This window comes from Xenopus laevis, chromosome 3L (assembly GCF_017654675.1).
Source record: "Xenopus laevis strain J_2021 chromosome 3L, Xenopus_laevis_v10.1, whole genome shotgun sequence".
Lineage (NCBI taxonomy): Eukaryota > Metazoa > Chordata > Amphibia > Anura > Pipidae > Xenopus > Xenopus laevis.
The window spans coordinates 9,630,167-9,651,976 of NC_054375.1; the positions used below are offsets into that span (position 1 = coordinate 9,630,167).

At 42.7% G+C, this 21,810-nt stretch overlaps 2 protein-coding genes across 7 annotated transcripts in view; both read left to right on the forward strand.

Annotated features, from left to right (window-relative positions):
- LOC121393056 overlaps nt 1-21,810 on the forward strand; it is a 1,743,327-nt gene that overhangs the window by 177,799 nt on the left and 1,543,718 nt on the right. For 3 of the 6 annotated variants that reach the window (XR_005966025.1, XR_005966023.1, XR_005966024.1), the window contains exon 5: nt 21,377-21,405. The exons of the other annotated variants lie outside the window; for them this stretch is intronic. The gene's annotated coding sequence lies outside the window, so the exon portion shown is untranslated. Of the gene's footprint in view, nt 1-21,376; nt 21,406-21,810 lie in introns of those variants that run through there. 6 annotated transcript variants of the gene reach the window in all.
- The window catches only part of LOC121400993, an 840,200-nt gene continuing 827,307 nt past the window's right edge, over nt 8,918-21,810 (forward strand). Inside the window, exon 1 of the mRNA XM_041585370.1 lies at nt 8,918-9,032. The gene's annotated coding sequence lies outside the window, so the exon portion shown is untranslated. The remainder of the gene's footprint in view (nt 9,033-21,810) is intronic.

Here is a 21,810-nt window from a genome sequence, read left to right on the forward strand (position 1 = left end):
TGTGCCTGGAGAGACAGAGAGTGTGAAAGGAATCCAGACTGGAGGAACAACCAGCAGGAGATTCCTATCTGAGCATCCAAAGGGGCTGCTAGTCTCACTGTATGTCTGACTGTGCTGGACTCCACTCAAGACAAACTGTAAAGCATCTAAAGAGGATTTGGAGTGAGGACTGAGATTTAAAGTGACAGGGTACTAAAGGAGCGCTCGCAAGATTTCTACACATTTCTATTAGTTGGACTGTGAGGAGCCATCCGTTACTTTAAAGAACTTATCCAGTTATTTAGTCTGACAGACCACGCAAGCAAGTTAGTTAGTGAGGCCCTATTGCCACCGGTTAGTGCTGTCTCTATTAGTTGCCCATTTATTTTACATAAACAAGTTCTGTGTAACAAATAGTGTGTGTGTTTTATTACTGTGTTCCCAGTGGGGCCACTCGTAGGTTCCAGCTAGGTGGAGACACTGCGCTACTAAGTACCAGGATCATACCTCCTAACTGTCCTGTTTTTAGAGGGACAGTCCCTCTTTTCAACCCGCAGTCCCTCATTTGTACTGGAAAGTCTTGTTTTTCTCTGCACTGAACAGCCAGAAAAAGAAACAAAGTTTCTAACTTAATTGGCTTTTGGTAGTGAGCCCAGAACAGCTGCAGCAGAAGATAAGATACTTTTTGTAACAATTTCTAGATAAGGAAATAAGTAATTGTAACAGGTCCCTTGGGAAAATGTTAGACTAACAGCTTAAAGTGCAATTCACCTTTATTAGAAAAACTATAATAATGGGGAAAAAAACACAGAAATATGTTCAAACTTTGATAACCTGCCAAATTTTGGTAAAATGAACATGGTAATTAGGGGTGTGGTACAGAGAGCAAGAATTCTGCAGGCAGCGCTGAAGAGTGGAGCAGGAAGCAGTGCAGGAAGCAGAGCAGGAAGTAATACAGGAAACAGTGCAGGATGTAGAGCAGAAAGCAGAACAGGAAGTAATACGAAACAGTGCAGGGCATAGTGCAGGAAGATAATACAGGAAACAGTGCAGGGCGTAGAGCAGGAAGCAGAGCAGGAAGTAATACAGGAAACAGTTCAGGAAGTAGAGCAGGAAGCAGTGCAGGAGACAGACTGGAGGAAAGAGGATCAGTTCTGTTCTGGAACTTAGAATCGACCCAGCCAACACGAAGAGCGAGTTGACCAAGAGAATTGACCATGGCACAGAAGTATTGAGCTAGTGAGGAGAAATCGACAGGTGGTTGACTGGGAATGGAATGATTGGGGCAAGAATACTACGCTTTCCTGTTCTTTGCTGGTCACTGTCACACTCCCTCTCACACACATTCAGACTTATACTCTGATTGGACAGATATATCCTATTCATCCCTTTTGATTTGTACCAAAATTGGACCCTATATTGCTAATAGCAGAGTTCCTTTTCAGAGTAAATCAGGACTTTGACCGGTTGAGAAACCTATGGCATTCCGCATATTGTTTGCAGTCATCCACCCTAATATTACCGGGGCCCCGGACTGGCCTCCAGATCAGATAATTCATGATTGAAAAAGACTGTAACCAAGGTTCATGTGTATGGCACATCTTTTAAAAATTTTTGCGTTTTAATGTCTAGATGGTATAAAATCAAACTTCTGACTGTTAATTATCTGTAATTATTCGCAGAGTTTTGCCAGGATGCAAGAATGATGTTTTGTTCAAGCTCTAATGATACTAGCTACTTGCTGTTGGATCTCACTGACACAGGCACTGGGTGCATTTGTCAGACACAGGGCCAGCCCAGGCAAATTATCATTCTGGAGCGTTCCGAGTGCCTGCTTTGGCAGCTTCATTTAGTAAGCAGGCCAATCACCTGGGGAGAGCTCTGTCATAAACAAGCTGAATGTCTTGGTCAATACTGCTTCCGCAACACTCTCATGCCATTAAACCGTCGTTATAGTGCAACCCAAACACCCGCCCCCACCCACCCTTGAGGTGAAACCTTTGTGCTTTCAATTTGTGTAGAAGTACGTACTGCAAAGAGCCTGCAACTATAGGAGCTATGTCCTCTAGCCTAAAACTTGCAGTGCAAAAATAAGGCTATTGTTTCACTCCATTTTTTCCCCACTACACCCTCCTCCAAGCTTCATAAAATGTCAGCCTCAGTTATACTACTGAATGAACCACGTGAATAAGAGATACATAATAAAAGTTGGAAGGCACTGCACGAAAACGTAATTGCGCGTATTTGACATCAATTCAAGCGACGATAACAAAAAGTCAACACTTCAGCGAAATATCTCGCTGCGTAAATAGAGGCGTTTCATGGGCGCAAAATCACAGCAAACCAAGGCTGTCGTTTCTTTATGTACCTCTCTAGAACGGCAGTGGAAGCACATGCAGCTCTTCGGAGCATCTTTCTTGCTCCGAAAAAATGAATCCAGCAAGAACCTCCTTTCAACTAATTACTTCTAACAACAGCATTAGAGAAAATGATTAAATTCCAAGAACGAATCCATCGCCCAGCCGACTTACAATCTAATTTTCTAAAGCAAAGGGTAAGTTACACGGAGTATCCATGGAAGCTAGTTTAGCTACAAGTATAAGTATATTTGGATATGGAAGGATCCTACCGCCCACCCATATAAATACCAGTGTGAGTTGACTATTTCGTTCAACCCTCGCTCCGCGACTATATTTGGTATGACCTGACCCAACCCCCAGGAACCCATAAACATACTTCAATGCAATATGCAACACCCTTGTGTTCACTGCGTATAGACTGGAGGTCCATGCCCACCAGGGCTCCCAAGACAGGCCTAGGGTTGCACCTGTTCGAATCTATACCTGAACCACCCTGTTTTTGGAAGGCGCGCCTAGAAAAATGCCTGTCTGTATTACCAAACTTAAAAATCTGGACAGGGCATTGAAGTGAGATGACATGGTGATCAAGCCAACGCCTATACCTATCAATTTCCAGTCCCGCCCACCACACTCATTCGTCCCGCCCTCATATGTGCCCACCCTTGACACTGAACGTCATCCGGTTCCGCCTGCAATCGTCCACTGGCCCCCGCCCCCGATATCCACTGGCCCGCCCCCTGACATTTCCCAAGGAAAAGTTGCACACCCCTACAGGGGCCCCCACCACCCACCCTTCTATGCCAACCTACCCAACTGCAACCCCGCTCCTTAACGCACCTCCTTACAATACTTGTCTCTAGTCTCCGCCCCGCAATGGTGCTATGAGCGGGTGAAGATCAGGGCCCAACATTGCCCATTTGAGCAACAGACTGGTTGCAGTCTGGGTCACAGTTCACTAGGCCAGGCCCCAAAACGGCGTTTTTCCAGTGTCCCGCCAGCCCAGTCCAACTCTGTTCTCAGCTGCACTTCCTATTAGCCAAAGTTACCGGAGCCAGGGAACGAATCTGGCTGTTACCCACCCATTACCCCATTAGAAAAAATGTTTCATCGCCCACTGACCATCGCCGTAAACGTCCTTGAATCCTGGTTTTGGACTATATCCTAGCTACTTGAATTCCTCTTTTTTTGAATCCCATCCTGCAGCCATTGTGCCTTTAGATACAGACTGTTTCACAACATTTCCTTTAGTTACTTGTCTTTGTGCATTGCACCTTTGGGGTGAGGGTTCACGCCTACTTGGCATTAATAAACCCCACGGAAATTCAACCCACTGAAGAAGAGACAGCCATATCCGAGGCTTCTATGAACTTCCCAGCCTTTTAAAATTACCCTCTGGATCCTTACCCTTTAGATGGAGATCCTTTCAGTGATTCTGAGCATGTTCTTATCACTCCGAGCCTGGTCAGCTACCGGCACGCATGATCTCAGTCATGTTTCGTTTCAGAAGGAACCCAACATGAAAAATCCAATAAAGAAAGACGCAGTGTTCCATAGCCCCCAGCTATTATGGTATAAAATGACCCATAAAGCCTTTTTAAACCACACTTCTTTTACATCTACACATTACACTGACAATTGATCTCTTGCTCCTAAGTTTAATTTTTTAGATTTTTCCCTTAGGGGCTTCTCTGAGAGCAGTTGCAGTAGGACACGCTACAATCAAGTCTCACACTAAACACCCACTTCTCTTTACGGGTCCGTTCACAGAGCCAGATAAGTTGAATTGACGGAAACAGATCGCCAGGAACCCATCAATGCAACGGGAAATATCATGCAAACTTTTAAGATGTTGGAATCAACTCTGGACCCCAAAGCTGAAAAGCAGTCTCACAACTAAGCTACATATTCCACCACCATGCCAAAGTGACCAGAGATGATTGTCGCACAAGTTCCCTATGTCTTCAAGCCTAGAGCCATAAGCATCCAGAGCTTCCACCAAGAGCAAAGGACCCTCTCAAACAGTATTTCAATTCCTCTGCTAGACAAAGCAGATCTCAAACACACGATCCTCATTGGTTCTCGAAAGAAGTGTCCACCACCTTAAACCAGAGAACGTTCACCAGAGATATTATCTACAAGTTCCTTGCTCTTGTCTAGTCATAGCAGTCCATGGGCCCAATCAAGTCCTGCATCACACAACACCCATTCTAGTAATGCAGGGACTTGGATCTTAAACAATCCAACATAACTGCCCTCCTTACATACACAACAACTAAGTAAACGAAATGGTTGAAGTAACAGTGATGGTCGCCATTACGATTTAATATCTCCATCCTTGCCACCTACTTTCACATCTTGCTCTTGTCATCTCTTATCCTGGTGTCTCTGTCTTGTGCTACTTTTCACACCTAATTACCCCTTCATAGTGCTGCTACAAGTCGTACTGACTCGCCAACAATAAACTCTGGATATCTCTCGGATAGATAATTTATTGGCCAGTGGAAACATGGTCAACACTATGTCACTACAATGAATGGTTATGCAGTGACCCCTTCAAATTAATTGTCTGCATCATTGATTGGCTAAAATCTATATATAGTCCTTCTTCAGTCTTATATTAATAAATGCCGTCTCCACAACATCTCTTATCAGAAGCCCAACAGTGACCCTCAGTATTGTTAAGAAGAAGAACAATGTCATCTCCCTGGTTAAATAACCCACTTCGGCTGAATATGGTTATGTCGTTAAGACTCGTTTTTATCTGTGTTTGATTAATTAAATGCTCTGCTGGCTCTTCAGAAGAATAGTAAGACGTAATAAGGAACAGTGGTATGCGTGGAACCTCAATTAGCAATCTAGATAAGATGTTTTCTAGTGTTTTTACAAACGAATACGGTCTAATTAAGTGATTATTCATCACTGGAGAAAGTCAGCTCTGTTGACATGAAGCTTTTCCTTAAAGCGGCCTCAACTGATTCTACTAGAACTGGACTGGAAGTGTTATGGGAATTTGAAGGGTAAGTTCTACTGCAAAAGACTTGATGTTGCAGGCAACGGGGCTGTTTATTGAATCTGTTACATGGGTCAATAAGCTACCTAACGACTCAAGAATGGGCAAGTCAGAACATTATCTTGGGCTATCCATGGCCTGCTTTTTTGTTGTTCGCTAACCAAGCTAGAAGTTATGCATTGTTAAGCATCGGACCATGGCAAAATGTTTTCTCAACAGCATTCTTCTGTTCATTGACCAGAAGAATTAGCAGATATTTCCTGGCCTCTATAAATATGATTTCAGGGTTAATATTTTATAATTTAGATTATTTTAAAGATGGATTACATGTCATTGAAGGTATTATTCCTCCAGTAGAAGGAGAACCAACAGCTTGGAGTCCTACACCAGGTTGGGTACCAATGAAGTACCTGCAGAATGCCAACCAAGAGGTTGGGGTTAATTCAGAAAAGTGATTTTTGCAGAACTTGGCTAATCCACGTCATGGAGTATGTTACTTCTGAGGTACACCACCGGCAGCGGGTTACCAATCCACTTCACAGAAAAGCTCATGTGGTCTCCAGTTAAGCCAAATTGCGAGTCAGTGGTTCCAGGTCAAGATACTTGAGATGCTTTACAAGGCAAAGTGCATAGCCTTGCCTTGACCTTAAACAAACCCATCTTAGGGCCCTCAGATAATATATGTGGGAAAGCAAATAGTTTCCTTATCTCAATACTCACAGCTCTGTATTGTAATGGCATCGAGTAATAGAAGTATCTGGAAGTGGCAGTAGAATGTTCATTTAGAATACTGTAAATGCCAGTGCAAAACACTTCATCTTGACATACCTTCCCAGAGAAGCTGAATTCTGGTATTTGTTAGTCATAGCAATATATGAGGGCATAATATATGAGGACCATTCTTTGATTTTAGGGGGCTTTCAGCGTAAACCATGTTAGAATTCTACAACGGGCATCTGAAAGACCATCTATTGGATCTGCCATTTTTATACCTCACTTGCTGTCTCTGTGTTACCCTTTGCTTCCTATAGTACTTTTCTTGTTTCCCTTGTTCTCTGTGTTATTCTTATTTGCTCACGTCCCATGGTACCAGACCCAGTGATTTTGTTGCTATTTTAGGCTGGCCACGTTCCTGTGCTATTCAAATAATCCCTGCCTCTCTTGTTCTCCATCGGAGTGGGGCCAGGTCTGTGCAGACGCTGCTTGCCGGCTTGATAAAAGTGTTCGTGAGTGTGTAATGATTCACTGGGAGTTTGGACTGAGCAGCATCAATACTCCCCAGCTTCTAGCAATGGCACTGAATATATTATTTGTGCCACTAACCTTCATGTGAGGGTTGATACAGAGACTTGGATCTCAAGCCACTTTGTGCCATAATGAATGTTCTGCAGCGGCAAACTGACGCTAGGTTGTAAGTTGCGGTTGGGTTAATATGATGTGCTCCATCATTACTGCCTGTCCCTAATAAATGGGCATCTAGATAACTGGTATTGAGGTGACCTTACCTGCGCTGCGGATGATGAAGACATACTGGCAGCTAGACACTTCTAATGAGGGGGGGGGGGGGTGCCAAGTGTCCCAAATATGACATGCTCATTGATTTTCCAATAGTAGTGGCTCCAAGCTCCTCTGGGGAATTACACAGAACTGTAAAGAACCCCATAATAACTCCTGATCACCTCTTCCAAACACTGATCCCATAGAAGCTTGAATGCCATATGTGCTGCCCCAGCAGTTACTAGTTATTAGGGTTACAATATTATGTTTAATTGCTTATGTTGATATGCATAGCCATTGTTATGCTGCCACCTAGTGACCAAAGCTATTCAGCAAGCCTCTGTATTTCCTTGTTTGTAAACCCTCCTCCTATTCCTTCCTTAGTGTGACGTCACTTCCTCCATCATCCTCTTGTGTTCCTGCCTTCCATGAGTGAGGAGCTACTCTAAGGGTTAGGAAAGAAATATTCTTTTTGACCCTGCAGCACTTATTCATCCACTGCTACATGTGTCTATGCACCTCAATAAAGCAGCTTTGTGGACTTACAAGTTTCTGGTGAGTTCAGCTTATAGACAGTTAAGGAGAGAGGCAAAATAGATAAAAGATGTAATACAATATTCTGTATAGATATAAACAGATAAGCAAGCATAAATAGATAATAGATGGTACAGATGAGATAGAGGTGATAGATATAGACAGACAGAGAGAGACAAACAGATTATGAATAGATATGATCGCTGATAAATATAGACAGATGATTGTTATATGACTGTTATATTATAGATAGATGGATGGAGGGGTAGATAGTTGGATGGATAGAGGGATGGATGGATAGAGAGATGGATGGATAGAGAGATGGATGGATAGAGAGATGGATGGATAGAGAGGGATGGATGGATAGAGAGGGATGGATGGAGAGAGGGATGGATGGAGAGAGGGATGGATGGAGAGAGGGATGGATGGAGAGAGGGATGGATGGATGGAGGGATAGAGGGAGGGATGGATGGAGGGATAGAGGGATGGATGGAGGGAGGGATAGAGGGATGGATGGAGGGATAAAGGGATGGATGGAGGGATAGAGGGATAGATGGATAGATATGGGGATGGATTGAGGGATAGAGAGATGGATTGAGGGATAGAGAGATGGATAGATAAGGATGGATGGAAGGATAGAGGGATGGATAAATAGAGGGATGGATAAATAGATGAATAGATAGAGGGAAAGATGGATAGATAGAGGGATGGATAGATAGGGGTGGATGGATGGAAGGATAGAGGGATGGATAAATAGATGAATGGATGAATAGATAGAGGGAAAGATAGATAGATAGAGGAATGGATAGATCTACAGACCAGACAGAAAGCACAGACAAACAGCTATAGACACATAGGCAAACACAGACCTATTGATAGACCTACAGACAAATTGAGAGAGTGACAGACATAGAGAGATAGACAGACAGACAGAAAGATAGAGAGATAGACATATAAATATATATTTCTCTATTAAACCAATAATCCATCAAATGCAAAGAATTCGGGAATCAGTTGATATCTGAGCTGGAAAAAGGATCAGAGTCGGATGAGGAGAGAGAATTTGAGCGTCACTCTTCCATTAACCCCCATAAGGATGACTTTGCTTTTTTTGAAATGGAAAACAGTTTCTCTCCCTCCTGAGGGCAAACTTGGCAGCACTGCAAAGACTTCTCTCTCTCTCTGTCCCTCTCTCTGCTGCTCACATCCCATAATGGAGAGATCCAAAATTAATATTTAAGGCACAGCAAATAAATGACTCACCAGCTGATATTCCTATAGAAACACACACACATACTGTATATACACACACACACATATATATATATATATATATATATATATAATATATATATATATATATATATATATAATATTCCTCGTCAGCGGACAGACCATTACTCTGTGCCAGGAGTTTGTACTTTTGAACGTGTCCTCTATTGAGGTATTAAAAAGCAAAGTACTCACCCAGGGAAGAAATCTAATTAAGGCACAGGAGATTCATTAGAACATTTTCCTCGCTTCTTTGACCCTTAGGAAGTAACGAGGCGCAGGTTGTCCTGGGAACCCAATCAGGCAAATCAGAACCTCAGAAACTGACTGCCCCGCAACAACCTCAACAAAGGATTCCGGAGTCTTTGTGAAACTAAAAGGTAAAAATGAATAGTGAAAAGGAAAAGGTCTTCTCTTTTATATTTTAGGAAACTTTGAAAAAATGTTGGATTTGTAAAATTAGTAGGAAAAAATACACACAAATTTCAATAAAAAAGTTTCATACAACTGAGATATTGCCTTGCTGTGACAGAATGCTGTTATACAGATAGCTAGAATGTCAGCCATAAAGCAGGACAGGACTGCTGCTTACAACGAGGATCAGATAGGATCTGTGCAGCCACTGGGACAGAATGTTCTGTTATACAGATAGCTAGAATCTCAGCTGCCATAAAGCAGGACAGCACTGCTGCTTACAATGGGGATCAGATAGGATCTGTGCAGCCACTTGGGACAGAATGTCTGTTATACAGATAGCTAGAATCTCAGCTGCCATAAAGCAGGACAGGGACTGCTGCTTACAATGGGGATCAGATAGGATCTGTGCAGCACTGGGACAGAATGATCTGTTATACAGATAGCTAGAATCTCAGCTGCCATAAAGCAGGACAGGACTGCTGCTTACAATGGGGATCAGATAGGATCTGCGCAGCCACTGGGACAGAATGCTCTGTTATACAGATAGCTAGAATCTCAGCTGCCATAAAGCAGGGCAGGACTGCTGCTTACAATGGGGATCAGATAGGATCTGTGCAGCCACTGGGACAGAATGTTCTGTTATACAGATAGCTAGAATCTCAGCTGCCATAAAGCAGGGCAGGACTGCTGCTTACAATGGGGATCAGATAGGATCTTGTACCCTGGCTAGGACCCTTTTCACCCATCGACATTCTCTATACTTTTTAGGAGATGTAGGGACCCATAAGTGTAATGGCCCTTATGGCTTCATTCCCTTCCAGTGCCTCCTTTCCCTGTTGCTGGGTTAAACCCCATGTAACATATTATACATTATTTGCATATCTCCTCTATTGGCACTAGGTTGTGACCACATCCGGCAGTGCTGTAACATCATGCTTTGCAGGGTGGGGCACTTTCTCTTTGGCTGTAGCAATTGTCCTGGGCAGTCGTTCCACTGAGCCTGGAGTCAACAAGGCCCCAGAAGTGTTAGGCCCTAAAGGGTCAACCACTTTAGCGAAGTCGAGATACAAGGACCCCGTGAACGAGGTGAAGCCATAGGATATCTCTTCTCATAGCACTTTCTAGTGCGAGTGAGTCAGAGAGTTTAGCTAGAAAGAGCAGCTCAAACTCCACCAAGAAGAATAGATTGAGTAGCTCTCCCCAGGCTCCTTCTTTGCCTGTAGTGAAGGGACCACAGGACTGACAAGGGAATCCGGGCAGTGTTCTTAACCCTGATCCACGTCTGCTGTATGGGATCCACATGAGGTATTGAAACCCTCTATCAACTCTCCATGCTATGGGGCCTTCTATGCTGTGTCTGCTAATCTGTGAATGTACCCGGCATGTGCTGTAATCCACCTCAATTGTGAGTATTATCAACCCTGTGGCGCTTTGTATTGAATAAAGCCTGTTTCATCTGATTGCAAAGAACCCCTAGCGTCCAGCAATCTGTGATTTTACATCTTTGGCAGCAGCGAGTTTGTAGTTCAACATCAACAAGTGTTTTTCCATATTGCGAAAGCCCATCCTGGTGAAAGAGGGTGGCATGTAGCCTGTGCTCTATCACACCAGTGGGTATTTGTCTAAATACAGGCGCTACAGAGACATTGTGCCCGTTGTTATACACAGTCAGCGCTTCCATAATACATCAGTGTTGGACTTGGGCTCAAGTTCTATTACAGCAATCAGATGTATGAAATCATTTTTCCTCTTTTGAGCATTTCCAGGTTATTTATTTTTTTATATGCAATTTAGTCTTCTTTCCGTGAGTGTTTTATAAAGAGCGTCGTGCCATTATGTATAATCATTGGATTGCGTAGCGGCTCAGGAGCATGACTTGCCTCTCAAATCCCGGCTCTGCGTGGGATTACATTTCTCCGTAAATTATAGTGTTTTAGACTAGTTGTAAAGATTTGGGGTTCTTTCCAAAACAATGACATGCTAATCCGACTGGGACGTCCTGGGACAGAAAGGTAGTCTCCTGTAGACTCCATTTTATCCAAATAATCTACATTTTTAAAAGTTATTTAATTTTTCTGTGTAATAATAAAACTGTCTCTTGTACTTGATCCCAACTAAGATATAATTAATCCTTATTGGAAACAAAACCAGCCTATTGGGTTTATTTAATGTTTACATGATTTTCTAGTTGAATTAAGGTATGAAGATCCAAATTACGGAAAGATCTATTATCCGGAAACCCCCAGGTCCCGAGCATTCTGGATAACAGGTCCCGAGCATTCTGGATAACAGGTCCCATACCTGTACTTTATTGGGGAGTAGTTGTTCGGTGGGTTTTCGGGGTCCATAAAACCTCTCATATAGACACAAATGTCTCCTGCCTTGAGCAGCGTCTCGCTCTTACACTACTTAAAATTCAGGAAAGGGAAAGCTTGGGGGACGAGCTCAGCAGCCCAAGCAAAGCGACAATGTGCGTGTTTAATGCAGTGCGGCCCCTCAAATGCACTTACCACTTGCTCTTTTAGCCAATTGTCATGTAAAAATAAAAGTACCAATTCTCCCCAATGATTTTCACTGGAATCATACAAAAATGATATATTTTGTTATCCGCACTTTTTCTGCCTATTTTCCAATTTTTGTCCCAGCTTTTATTATTTTGTTACATAAAAACAAGCCTTGTATTGTTATAGTATTCTGTATAGAAAATGAAGTTTGTTGTGTTTGGGCATCAGATACTGCTGTAGTGAGCTAAGGGGGCCCAGTCTGAAGGTCAGTTAGGGGGAGATTTGGGATTATTTGTATCCTGGGTACCCCTGGAACTATAGCAGGGTGACACCCCAATGTTTCTATATATCTGTAACCTTGTTATGAACTAAGGGGGCCCAGTCTGAAGGTCAGTTAGGGGGAGATTTGGGGTGAGTGATTATTTGTGCCCTGGGTACCCCTGGAACTATAGCAGGGTGACTGTTACCCCAATGTTTCTATATATCTGTAACCTTGTTATGAGCTAAGGGGTGCAGTCTGAAGGTCAGTAAGGGGGAGATTTGGGGTGAGTGCTTATTTGTACCCTGGGTACCCCTGGAACTATAGCAGGTTGATCGGTACCCCCAAGGTCAGTTTTCTCATTGGCCTGATGGAGGAGTTAGATGGAGAAGGAATCACTGTAGCTTAAAGGGGTGGTTCACCTTTAAGGAAACTTTTAGTATGTTATAGAAAAGCAACTTTTCAATTGGTTTTCATTATTTATTTTGTATAGTTTTTGAATTATTTGCCTTTTTCTTCTGAATCATTGCAGCTTTCAAACGGGCGTCGCTGACCCCTTCTAAAAAGTAAATTCTCTGTAAGGCTACAAATGTATTGTTATTGCTACTTTTTATTACTCATCTTTCTATTCAGGCCTCTCCTATTCATAACCTAATCTCTTAATCAAATCAATGCGTGGTTGCTAGGGAAATTTGGACCCTAGTTACCAATTGCAAATTGAAGAGCTGCTGAATAAAAAGCTAAATAACTCAAAAACCTTAAATAATAAAAAATGTAAACGTATTGCAAATTGTCTCCGAATATCACTCTCTACATCATACTAAAAGTTATCTCAAAGGTGAACAACCCCTTTAATAATAAAAATACAGTAGAATTTGTGGCACCAAAACATTTAATATCAGGAAGATTTTCTTCCATTCGGAGGCTGTGTGTTTGTTAGAACATTTCTATTCCCGATCAAAGGATTCTGTGAATAACCCACTTCATTCTTACTGGAACTTTTTCTAGTCCTCTGTGTTTGTGGCTTCAAATGACAAATTACAGAGACAACCAACAGAAAGTTGTCTCCTTTTTCACGACTAGGGGGTTTTGGTACTTGGAAATTCGCAGGCCGGCACATCATGTGGAATGTTTTCATTCATTTCGGGATATTCAGTCAAAGTGGAAAGACGTCTTTGTCTGTTTCGGAGAAAAAGGCTTCCATAAAGAAGATCATTCGGTGAAAAGAACAGCCCGTTCCATCTTGTTAGGCATCAAGGTAGATAAGTAAAATAATGAGAGATTCAGAGCTTTCTCCCTAGTGGGGACGTTCCTTTCACCCTTAAATATTTCTAATAAAAAGTAACTACTAAAGTTATTTTTAGAGAATGATGTGTCTCACAAAATGGGCCATTATTATTATCCTCTGGTTATATAGAGCTTACACATTCCACGGGGCTTAATAGAGATTGAACATCGGTCCCTGACCTAGTGGAGCTGACACTTTAAGGTCCCTGTCACATTCACACACTCACTAGGAGCAGTTTTATCAGTAGCCAATTAACCTGTCTGTATGTTTTTGGAGCGTTTGGGCAAATCGGAGTTCCCCCAAAGCAAATAGTGCACTTGGTGGAATTGAACCTAGGATGTCTCCATGGACCACCATACTGCGCCCTAAAGACCATCAGTATGTTTCTTCTGAATGAAGATCAAGGAGCACTCAATTGGTTCTGTGCTGGTCGCCGCCTTCCAAATCTTTAATAGGCTCCTCACTTCTATTATCTTTTTGGGTTGGTTGACATTAGAAGTCAAGAAAGACAATGACATCTAGAGATGGTTGTCATTAAAGGACAAGGTGATACAATCAGATTGACCTACAAGTGTTCCAGAGAATCTCCTGGTGGGTCCATTAGGTCTTTCATATGTCTGCCATAAGCCTGTATAACCTCTTTGACCATTTGGCAACTTCTCCATCTTATTGCTCTGGTCCATGGACATCAGGTTCTCTGGTAGGCACTTGGAGGTCCACACTGGACTTCTACCTCCATGATTTAGAATGTGAAGGCTTGCAATGGCAATCCTGCAATTAAATTTAGCTTGAAGGTGGTGATAGCTTCAGGGTTAGCCAACAAGACTGGAGAAGTGTAGCTTGGACAGAATCATTGGTGTCAAGAACAGGCATGCCCATCTTTGAGTTCCCCCCAGTTGGGGCTATGGACATCTATGAACCTTATGGTCTACATTCTGTATTTGGTTGAATTGTTTTGCAGGATTTGGTTTGACATTTGGTAGGCACTCTGAGGTCCACACTGGAATTCTATCTCCATGATCTAGTAAAAGAATGTGAGGGCTTGCAATGGCAACCCTGCATTTACATTTAGCTTAAAGGTGGTGATAGCTTCAGGGTTAGTTGACAGGACTGGAGAAGTGTAGGTTGGACGGAATCATTTGTGCCAAGAACAGTCATGCCCATCTTTGAGTCCCCCCCAGTTGGGGCTATGGACATCGATGAGCCTTATGGTCTACATGTCTACATTCTGTATTTGGTTGAATTGTTTTGCCGGATTTGGTTTGACATTTGGTCTCTAGTGGTACATGTCTAAAAGGCTGGGTAAAGTGGACATCCCTCCCCCAAAGGGAAGACCCTATAAGAATACCTTGTATACAAATGTGCCAATCTTGGGTTTAAGTCCTCAAGCGCTTACCATCCGTATAGAATGTGCATGGCTCCTTTAAAAAGTGTCGTTCTGCAAAACCCAAGCCCCACCTTAATGTTTAACCAATATCAACTGCTTAAATATTTACACCCGCTGCTTGGGGGAAGACTAATCATAATAATAATCCAATTATTACAAATGATAAACAATAACGGGAGCGGTTTAATGGAATAGCAGCATGTTTCATTCGTCACGACATGAGGAAATATGAAAAAATGCAGGTTTTCCCCAGTTTCTGCCTACGCTGCGGTCGTTATCTCGGCGGGAAGGCGATTAATGTCGCCGATTGAAATTATAAACCAACCACCTTAAAAAAAAAAAAAGATTCAACCCCACATTTTATCTCACCGAGGAGGTGTCCCATTGTCTCCTCCAGCGCAGCCATTTGTATCCCGGCTAGTGACAAGGAACGTTTAGTGCCGGCGTGCATTTTTATTTTTTAAAGAAATAAGGAAAGGAAGAGAAAAAAAATTGTTCCATAAATTTCTGCTTTCTTGGGGGGGGGGGGGGGATGTGCTAACAGAGATCTGTCTTTGTAATTTACTGTAATTTAATGTGAGTGATTTGGCTTGATTGTACATTGTTCCAGTCTTTCAATTTCAGTTGTGTTTAACTGGTTTATCTGAAATCACCAAAACATGTGAAGCTCTCATCCTAAACCCACACCTTGTCTAATGCAAATCTATACTCACTCCACATAATTGGCACAGGTCTGATCCCCATTGTAAGCAGCAGTCCTGTCCTGCTTTATGGCAGCTGAGATTCTAGCTATCTGTATAACAGAACATTCTGTCCCAGTGGCTGCACAGATCCTATCTGATCCTCATTGTAAGCAGCAGTCCTGTCCTGCTTTATGGCAGCTGAGATTCTAGCTATCTGTATAACAGAACATTCTGTCCCAGTGGCTGCACAGATCCTATCTGATCCTCATTGTAAGCAGCAGTCCTGTCCTGCTTTATGGCAGCTGAGATTCTAGCTATCTGTATAACAGAACATTCTGTCCCAGTGGCTGCACAGATCCTATCTGATCCCCATTGTAAGCAGCAGTCCTGTCCTGCTTTATGGCAGCTGAGATTCTAGCTATCTGTATAACAGAACATTCTGTCCCAGTGGCTGCACAGATCCTATCTGATCCCCATTGTAAGCAGCAGTCCTGTCCTGCTTTATGGCAGCTGAGATTCTAGCTATCTGTATAACAGAGCATTCTGTCCCAGTGGCTGCACAGATCCTATCTGATCCCCATTGTAAGCAGCAGTCCTGTCCTGCTTTATGGCAGCTGAGATTCTAGCTATCTGTATAACAGAACATTCTGTCCCAGTGGCTGCACAGATCCTATCTGATCCCCATTGGAAGCAGCAGTCCTGTCCTGCTTTGTGGCAGCTGAGATTCTAGCTATCTGTATAACAGAGCATTCTGTCCCAGTGGCTGCACAGATCCTATCTGATCCCCATTGTAAGCAGCAGTCCTGTCCTGCTTTATGGCAGCTGAGATTCTAGCTATCTGTATAACAGAACATTCTGTCCCAGTGGCTGCACAGATCCTATCTGATCCCCATTGTAAGCAGCAGTCCTGTCCTGCTTTATGGCAGCTGAGATTCTAGCTATCTGTATAACAGAACATTCTGTCCCAGTGGCTGCACAGATCCTATTTGATCCCCATTGGAAGCAGCAGTCCTGTCCTGCTTTATGGCAGCTGAGATTCTAGCTATCTGTACCTGAATGAATTCATCAATATGTGCTCTTTATAATGCTCTCCCGCTTGTATAAAGGAGCTAATCTGTAATGTTACTATGGGTCTTTAGGGGTAAATGTCATTCTTTCTGTTCTCCTAACAACAAACAGCCCCGGTATTCGCTTCCAGCCTGGTATCCAATAAAATATACGACTCACTGGCACGGGCTCCTGTATCGGCCGCTCTCCCAGGCGCCGCTGCTAAATAATAGAAATTCAATCTGAAACAAATAAGAGCATTAAAGGAATAGAGACCATGGCTGTTCTTTGTTTCCTTTTTTCCCCTTTAATGGAGAAAACTACTTAAAACAAACAAAATGAGGAATAAAACAGCAAAGGGAAAAAAAATATATATATATCAGCCGTGAGAGAGTCGAGTGGTAATAGTCCCAGGTAGTGTTATTATTATTATTCACCATTGGGCCGGGTTGCCTTAAGTAAACCTTAAAAATAAGCGAATGTAAAATTGATGAGGGGGCTATTCTAAGCACTTTTGCAATGTTCATTCATTATTTTTTTATTTATTATTGCAAGATATTAAGGGATACATGTGCTGTTAATATAAATGAATTGTGTTACAACAGCGCCACCTGCTGGTCAGTTTCCCACCAGTCTGACCAGCAAGTAGTCAAGGAAGTTGTCAGGAGAAAGAAAGAGGCTGATGTTCTTCTGCTTAGGAAAGATGTGAGAAAGGTTTATCATTTTATTCCTAAGCAGAAGAACATCTCTTCTCCTGCTCTCACTGCCCCGCTCCTTTCATGACATCACTACGGGGTGGGTCGGGCGTGAGTCTATAAATAAAGGGGGGAACAGCGGGCCAGGTCGGGTGCAAATTGGGAGGGGGTGGGTTTGGGTCAAGTGCACACTGCTACTATGACCGGACATTACAGGAACAGAAACATTTAATTGGCTAGGACAGTGGCAAATAAGTACAGAATAACTGACCAAATATCCCATCCCCCTCTCCAATCTGATTGGTTCATGCACAGCAAATGGAGTACAATTGTTAATTTGCCCCAAAAATTTAAATCCCCTTGGATTAAAGTACTGAAAATTCACCTGTCCAGGGTTTATCTGACAATTTATTTCATTACATTTTTCAGTTGAAAATTCAAATTTGGGAAAAACGCAAAATAAAAAAAAAAGGTTTAATAATTTAGCCCCTTAGTGTTTTTGGAAAATCCTCCTCTAAAACGCTAGTTTATTAGATCTATTCCTTAAAGTTTTTTTGGTCAAGTCTGATTTCATAGGGGACCTTTTTTTCCCAGAAGAGGTGGCATTAAATATCTACTGATGCCATTTTGTTTTAATGGCTTCTATAGAGCAATTAGTCGGCGCACAATAAGTTGGACTTTGCTAACTTTTCAACGACTGGCCGGGGAAATACTTATGATAAATGACCAACATTAACTTGGATTTATCAAGGTTCCCATGGCAAACGACACTCTGTAGCTGGTCTGTAAAGCTTGTTTGTACGTTCAGACATCTCCAGGAATGATTTGATTGTCCCCAGTACCACGTTGTCTTGGGAAGAAGGGATTTAAGGGCAATAATGAAGGTTAGGATGAGACTTTCATCTAAATATTTCAATGTACAACATTCTGACAAATTGCCTCTCACTTCCCCTGACTTTTCTGTTAATAATAGCAAATAAGAGATTTGGCCTGGTCCAAGATTGAGAAGAAGATGCCACCTTCTCCACCTTTTTCTTCTGAAAATCTCATTCAAATTTATCATTGTTATTTTCAATCTTCAACTTTTTGAACATTTTTTTTAATATAATAATTTTAAAGTAAAAATTTTAAAGGACAGATGAAATTCAATCAATGGAAATATGAAGAACGTGTTCTAAATAGAAGTTTGTGAGATTTTTGGCCAACGTTCCAGATTTGGGGAGAGTGAAGGAACTATACTGTATTGAGTCTAATTAATTATATCATGGCTGTATATCTTTACCATTGGCTACAAAGCAGCTCCCCCCTGGCATCTGGCTTCCCTAATTCATTAGTAGGCAGTCAGATCAGCAGTGCAAATTATAATTAAAAGCTGATCCGGCACCTTCTGAAAAAGTTCTTCTCCCAGTGATACATAAACTCCCCTGCCTTCTCCTATCTGTGGATTTCATTAAGTGACCATCAAATCAAGCCTGACAAGAGTTATGAACTGAGCGGAAAGGCAAACAGTCATGATGGAGAGAGGGAAACTATGATATTGAATTTAATAAGTAGCATATCGGCTCCTGTCAAGGGAGACACCCAGTCCTCCTACGTGTTTTATACCTCCCCACCCCACGTACCAGGTTATTGAATGCATTAAACATTATTACACATGAGGCTGACTTACATCTAGTGGTACAATAATATGAGTCCAAGAACAGGTGAGTGACCTTAGTCCCTGCCAGTCAGCATTTGTAGGTGGAAAAGATCAGTAACTCATAAATGAACAGCAGTACTTGTAGTAGCTGTGGGATAATAATCTCTCTTGGATGGGGCTGTGGGATAGCAGGTATAGTAGGGAGAGATGGTGTCTATAGTAACAGTGGGATAATAGTGTCTGGGAAGGGAGTGTGACTGTGGGATAGCAGGTATAGTAGGGAGAGATGGTGTCTATAGTAACAGTGGGATAATAGTCTCTGGGAAGGGAGTGTGACTGTGGGATAGCAGGTATAGTAGGGAGAAATGGTGTCTATAGTAACAGTGGATAATAGTCTCTGGGAAGGGAGTGTGACTGTGGGATAGCAGGTATAGTAGGGAGAGATGGTGCCTATAGTAACAGTGGATAATAGTCTCTGGGAAGGGAGTCTGACTGTGGGATAGCAGGTATAGTAGGGAGAGATGGTGCCTATAGTAACAGTGGATAATAGTCTCTGGGAAGGGAGTGTGACTGTGGGATAGCAGATATAGTAGGGAGAGATAATGCCTATAGTAACAGTGGATAATAGTCTCTGGGAAGGGAGTGTGACTGTGGGATAGCAGGTATAGTAGGGAGAGATGGTGTCTATAGTAACAGTGGGATAATATTCTCTGGGAAGGGAGTGTGACTGTGGGATAGCAGATATAGTAGGGAGAGATAATGCCTATAGTAACAGTGGATAATAGTCTCTGGGAAGGGAGTGTGACTGTGGGATAGTAGGGAGAGATGGTGCCTATAGTAACAGTGGATAATAGTCTCTGGGAAGGGAGTGTGACTGTGGGATAGTAGGGAGAGATGGTGCCTATAGTAACAGTGGATAATAGTCTCTGGGAAGGGAGTGTGACTGTGGGATAGTAGGGAGAGATGGTGCCTATAGTAACAGTGGATAATAGTCTCTGGGAAGGGAGTGTGACTGTGGGATAGCAGGTATAGTAGGGAGAGATGGTGCCTATAGTAACAGTGGATAATAGTCTCTGGGAAGGAAGTGTGACTGTGGGATAGCAGGTATAGTAGGGAGAGATGGTGTCTATAGTAACAGTGGGATAATAGTCTCTGGGAAGGGAGTGTGACTGTGGGATAGCAGGTATAGTAGGGAGAGATGGTGCCTATAGTAACAGTGGATAATAGTCTCTGGGAAGGGAGTGTGACTGTGGGATAGCAGTATAGTAGGGAGAGATGGTGCCTATAGTAACAGTGGATAATAGTCTCTGGGAAGGGAGTGTGACTGTGGGATAGTAGGGAGAGATGGTGCCTATAGTAACAGTGGATAATAGTCTCTGGGAAGGGAGTGTGACTGTGGGATAGTAGGGAGAGATGGTGCCTATAGTAACAGTGGATAATAGTCTCTGGGAAGGGAGTGTGACTGTGGGATAGTAGGGAGAGATGGTGCCTATAGTAACAGTGGATAATAGTCTCTGGGAAGGGAGTGTGACTGTGGGATAGCAGGTATAGTAGGGAGAGATGGTGCCTATAGTAACAGTGGATAATAGTCTCTGGGAAGGGAGTGTGACTGTGGGATAGCAGGTATAGTAGGGAGAGATGGTGCCTATAGTAACAGTGGATAATAGTCTCTGGGAAGGGAGTGTGACTGTGGGATAGCAGGTATAGTAGGGAGAGATGGTGCCTATAGTAACAGTGGGATAATAGTCTCTGGGAAGGGAGTGTGACTGTGGGATAGCAGGTATAGTAGGGAGAGATGGTGCCTATAGTAACAGTGGATAATAGTCTCTGGGAAGGGAGTGTGACTGTGGGATAGCAGGTATAGTAGGGAGAGATGGTGCCTATAGTAACAGTGGATAATAGTCTCTGGGAAGGGAGTGTGACTGTGGGATAGCAGGTATAGTAGGGAGAGATGGTGCCTATAGTAACAGTGGATAATAGTCTCTGGGAAGGGAGCGTGACTGTGGGATAGCAGGTATAGTAGGGAGAGATGGTGCCTATAGTAACAGTGGATAATAGTCTCTGGGAAGGGAGTGTGACTGTGGGATAGCAGGTATAGTAGGAGAGATGGTGCCTATAGTAACAGTGGATAATAGTCTCTGGGAAGGGAGTGTGACTGTGGGATAGCAGGTATAGTAGGGAGAGATGGTGCCTATAGTAACAGTGGATAATAGTGTCTGGGAAGGGAGTGTGACTGTGGTATAGCAGGTATTATACCTGTTATCCTATAACCACAGTCCCTTCCCAGAGACTAGTATCCCACTGTTAAACTGATATAAGAAATCATCAGCTATTAAGCCATAGTAAGTATATCTAGTATATCAGATAACTTCACCCCAAATCTCATTGAAATGGCCTTTCAAGTTGGCTTTTCAGGGGTAATGCTTACCCTAAATCTTACCCTATTTGGCCTTCAAGATGGTCTTTCAGGGATATGTAGCACAGAAAATAGACGTACACCAGAAGTTTTACTCTACTTGGCCTTCCATATGGTCTTTCAGGGATATCTAGGAAAACAGACCCTTAACCCAGATCTTACTCTAACTGGCTTTCATGATTGTCTTTCAGGATAGAAATTAGACATTTTTTAGAAGTCCTGCCCTAACTGCCCTTTACGATGGTATTTCAGGGGTATGTAGGACATAAATAGACATCCACGAGAAGTCTTAACCTACTTGACCTTCCCTGTGGTCTTTGAGGGATATCTAGGAAACCAGGCACTTAACCCAAATCTTACCCTTACCGGCTTTCATGATTGTCTTTCAGGGTATGTAGGACAGAAAATAGACACCCACCAAAAGGCTTAACCTACTTGGCCTTCGTTATGATCTTTCAGTGATATCTAGGAAAAAAGACACCCAACATCTTATCCTAACTGGCCTTCAAACTTGCCATTCAGGGGTACCTTGGAGAACAAATATGCTTTCTCCCCAAATCTCACCCTAGCTTCCCTTCAGGCTTTCATCTGTCACTGCCCCCAAGGGTGTCAAGCTCTACAGTCTGGGAACCTCTCAGGAAGGATTGCACAAAGCCACGGAGACAAGTCCCACCTTTAAATGACAAACACAGAAGCCTCTCCGCTTGTTACTGCCCCTTTATTTTCTTCCCTTCATCTATCGACTTGTGCTAAAGCCTCGCTGTTCCTGCTCAAACTGCTCCTGTTGGCCAATTTGTTTTTATACTCCACTAAATATTTTCTT